The sequence below is a fragment of the Sinohyriopsis cumingii genome, unplaced genomic scaffold (assembly GCF_028554795.1).
Source record: "Sinohyriopsis cumingii isolate HCF-2022 unplaced genomic scaffold, ASM2855479v2 utg000646l, whole genome shotgun sequence".
Lineage (NCBI taxonomy): Eukaryota > Metazoa > Mollusca > Bivalvia > Unionida > Unionidae > Sinohyriopsis > Sinohyriopsis cumingii.
This window is the reverse complement of record NW_028315921.1, coordinates 124,923-129,861: the sequence shown is the minus strand read 5'-3', so window position 1 is coordinate 129,861 and position 4,939 is coordinate 124,923.

Genomic DNA, 4,939 nt, shown 5'->3' with positions numbered 1-4,939 from the left:
CTAAATAACCAATTCAAGATTAACACCTCAAGGAGACCCGCACAAAATGTTATTTCATATCAGCTTTAGTACATTAACCACGTTCTATTTCCAAAGATTAGAGATAAAAGGTATGTTTCCTCAAACAGTCCTTAAGAGAGATTTTAATATCTGCGTGTGGCATTGCATTCATAAATTTTATCTCGCTAGTATTATTTTTTACAGGGAAACATATTTACTGTCCTTTCATATTATCGTTACAAAACTTGTTGATGCAATTGTCAGAATTCTTGGTCAGAGATAACCAAAGTCATATATATATATATTTTGGTGATGTGTGTTTAGTCGTAGCAAAATATTGGCTGGTGAGTACGGGCAATCCAATGGATGCCGTTTACCTGCGGACCTGCTTTCGAATATCTGCAGACTGCGTATTAAAAATTCTCTAGCCTAAATGATAGTATTACTTGTATCAAATAATAATTCTACCTAGTACTATCAAGCATTCTCTTTCAGGTTCCAGGGAAAGCACTTTCCGTTCAAAAGTTCTCTGGTTCGAATTTGTTAACTGGAGCAAGGGGCGTGTGAAGGACATTAGCTGCAAGACGTACCTAGATCCAACATTGAATTGTACTTAATTTCCTAGCGTGAAAGTCTGTCATAACTAAATTTAGAATCATGAGAAGACAAAGCAATCTAATGTACTGACTAATGACACATTATGTTCAGCACCTAAGCTTAATGAGAAAAGCTATGCGAAATAGAATGCTGACCCTCTAATTTCGTTCTAGTGAGTACATCTGTGCGAAAAGTAATTTATCAAACATCCAGTTCAAAAATATTGTATAAGGGGTGGATAAATCCAGGTCATATATCCAAACCAAAGTTGCAAAAGTTAAGTTTCATTCATTTGCGCTTTAAGTTTTAGGTCTCTATCTGCAAATGTGTTGGAGCTATGCCAAAGTCCAGTCGCCCCTTTTCAGCTTTTATTTGCGACATTGAAACAAGAAAAGTACAGAAAAGACCCTTTCAAGGCCCATAGCGACGTCATAAACGGAAATGGATGAGATAATATAGACAATATACAAGTTTATTGATGAATAAGAATTATTCAAGCTTGAGGGAGAGAGACGAGAAGAACAGATATAGAGAACGATGAAAGGTCTTAAAATAGCAAACATATATGTAACGAACCCTGGGCTTTAATATGTCCCAAAACATACGAGATACACCACAATGGTCGTAGGATCAGATTCGCTGATCAAAATTGACTTGTCGAAAGCAAAGCCATAAATCCACTTAAAGTACTACACAAGCAAAAGAACTGGACTGCAGATCACGCCAAGGTCATATGGGTAAATGCAATATATAGTTGAAAAATAAACATCTGCAATATATTTTTGAAATATATGATTAACAATAACAATTGCAATACCTGGGATATTTGCATACACATCCTTGCTATGTTCTGGTCTCAATATATATTGTTCAGTGAGACAGAAGGTTTTGATATGTGCACTAAACTATTGAACTTTATAATGATGTTCCATATGAGACAATCTGCAAGGATTTTATACCTTTTCATTCTTTATTTTATTCTTTTTTGCCCTTTATTTTTATTCTGTTTTGCCCTTTTTATACCTTTTTGCCTTTTATTTTATAACTTTTTGCCTTTTATTTCATATATCTGATATATTTCATCTTGTAGTACTTTGTCTACTTTTATTGCGGACGATTTATTTATTTATATATTGATAAAGTTCCTCTTATTATAGTGCTGACGTGCCAATAAACACCAATTCATATATATATTCATATTCTTCCAAAGTGATTAAATGTACATTATATTACTTTCCCAAACAATTTAGAAACTAAAAAACAGATTGCTACAATAGAATAAATTAAACTTATTAAACATCCCTTAAAATGTATGAAAAACGAAGGCTTGTGCCAGTTCACAGAAATGTCGCACATTTTAACAACCTTTGGTCGAAACATTTAGTGGATATGGGAGAGCATAATATGTATGAATGCTGGATACTACGAGGAAGCCATAAGGCACGAACGGGCAACATAAATCTTTACACACAATGGAATGGAAATCTCTAACACAAACTGATATCATGTTATCCATTTTCTGCATTGTTACCTCAAACAACTGCTACACTGAAAATATCTCTCAAATATACAATTAATGTGCATTGTGGGGTTTTGCACTATACGTGTGCACATGTATAGAAATGAATCGAAAAACCAAAACTGATAATTTGAATGACACCATAAACCCCCCAACTAGTATACAATTTCCATGTGGGTAGCCTACTAAAGTCAAATTTTTTCTCCTTAAACTCGTATGCTGTCACATTTAAGGATCATATTTAGGATAATCCCCCCCGCCGACTAAAACAAGTAACTTTACAATTGCCACGTCAAAGATATTTGCATGTTTAGTACTTTGCCATTTTCAGTTCCATAAGAGTCTTGTTTTGGGTTTTGGTCAGTTCAGACACCACTAACATTGTGTAGACCAGTCATTTCTAAGCATTCCTCCACCAATTACCTTTCAGGGCACATATGAACCCATGGAAATTGTACTACTTTTACAACATCTTCGAAAAGCTCTTACATGTTGCATCCCAATAATATGAACTTGTTGTTGTTGTTGTTCTAGGGTTTAACGCCATTTTTCAGCATAGGATAGGCTATACATGGCGGCCAGTATAACTGGTGGAGGAAGAACCATGGAAAACCCAGGGAAGAACCACCGACCCACGAGAAGATACTGGCAGGCTTTCCCACGTATCCACGCTAGCTTAGCCTTGGACTCGACCCCACCCAGACAGAGGTGAGATGGCAGTGATCCGGAACGGTGAGCGCTTTAGACCACTCGGCATCCCAATAATATGAACTAAAGTTGTTGATAATTAAAGGATGACAATATAAATTACAGGCAATTTCCAGTAACTTTTCACGATCAACCATAAGACGACTATTGATCAAGTATAGGTACATTTGTTCCTTAGCTTGAAGACCAAGTGTCAAAAGCCTACATGCAGAAACGATGAAAACAGAAAAATGTGAACATTTAATATGATTTAGCTAAGTTGCCAATGGGAGACATTCTCTTTTCTCTTTCCAAAGTAAGTGTCAGATGTGAAGTAAAGCCACAGGTGAATGTTCGAAAATATTTACTAAATAACGAATCAAAGATTGACATTCCAAAAAGAGCTTGCTATTGACGATAGTTCGTGTAAACGTTAGTACATGGACCCAGTCTGGTTACCAAGTAATTCAAGGAAAATGAATTCAAATATATGGAACCATTTATTTTATTTTTTAAAAAGCCTGTATTGTTTGTTAAGAAATGAAACGAAACTTGTTTGCGTTCGCGTCCCATTCATATCGTAACACCAGGGAATCAGAGAGAACTATTGAAATTTAGGTGAAGTCTACTTTACTCTCGCTTGAGATGGCTTATTAGGCCGCAGCCGAAGAAACAATATTGAGTGAGTCATTGATTGATTGGTGGATCAGAAAGCCTTATTCCAGAAGAATACCATGTTTTTTTTAAAGAAACTTCATGTCTTAGTAGACCACAAACTTTATTCTCTATTTCTTATGTTAGATACTCAAAACAAATATTAAAATGTTTTCAAAGGCTACTTATTTCGAGTGTTCTTCATGTGCTCTTGTAAAAAGGTTTTACTGCGTGTTTACGTTTCAGGATTCACACATGCAGTGTCTTTAGAAGGTTCCGTTTTATAATTATTGCATATCCTGACCTGTAATACTTGGCCTTTAAAGTTTTACATCTTATTTGTGTCAATCTTTACTAAACGAAGGATAAAAGGAATGAACATACATATACAGGAAGACAGACAGACCGACGTACATAGATACATAGATACATACATACATATATATATATATATATATATATATATATATATATATATATATATATATATATATATATATATATGAAGTTATGTGATTTAGTCATTAATATATCTGTATTTGCCCTAGAGACATGAGTTTTATTTTCATTACCTCCATGCTTTGCCCTTAAATATCTCCTCTGCAAAGTGTCCATTAATTTCTTGACTTTTCAAGCTTAATTAACCACGTGTGAGCAAAGGTATGACATGAAATAGGTGCAAAATTAACATTCAAGACGAGGACCATAAACTGAACACGTTCATTACCGGTAATTATTACTCTCCTCATTTTTAAACTTCCATATGTAAGGAGTAAAGCAATTTTTTTTCCTTACAGTGTGATTACGATTATAGTCCTTTTCTAAACCTGAATTTATACACAGGAAGTTGGGCTGAACGGGTTAAGTTGCATGAATGGACCTTAGTTATCACCCAGTAGCAATTAAAATGCGAACTGTATGTACGTGTCTGCTGATAGGCCAATACTGGTCACGCCGAGAGAACGAATTTTAGATTGTCACACGATTCCTCGTAGGGGCAATGGATAATGTAACCTATTTTGAGATTTTCTGAATAGAAAGTCAGAACAAATGGTATAATATCATTAATTTGCCTTTACTTCATGTTCTAAGAGGTCATTGGGTTTTTCTTTTTTTTTCTTCTAATGGGCCTCCTTTTTACCTCAGCTCTCATGTATTTGTCTTAATGGCGGGTCTTCAAATGGTCAGGCAACTCTTTGACCTTTAATACACAAAGCAAGTTCATCTGATTGTTGCTGAGGAAATCTTTCGTTGGAAAGACAACGGTACTAATCTCTGTGTTTCTCTCTTGTTATTTGCATGACTATCTGGAACGCCTAATGATGCTGCATGCACATGGGAACGATTCTCGTGCAGAAACACATTTGTGCTTAACGGGTTTGAGATTAGGTTTAGGCCTACAATGTGAATATATGGCTGTTCATTTTCCCATAACACAATTGAAAAAATGAAGAAAGAAACAAGATTTTTAAAAAAAACTTC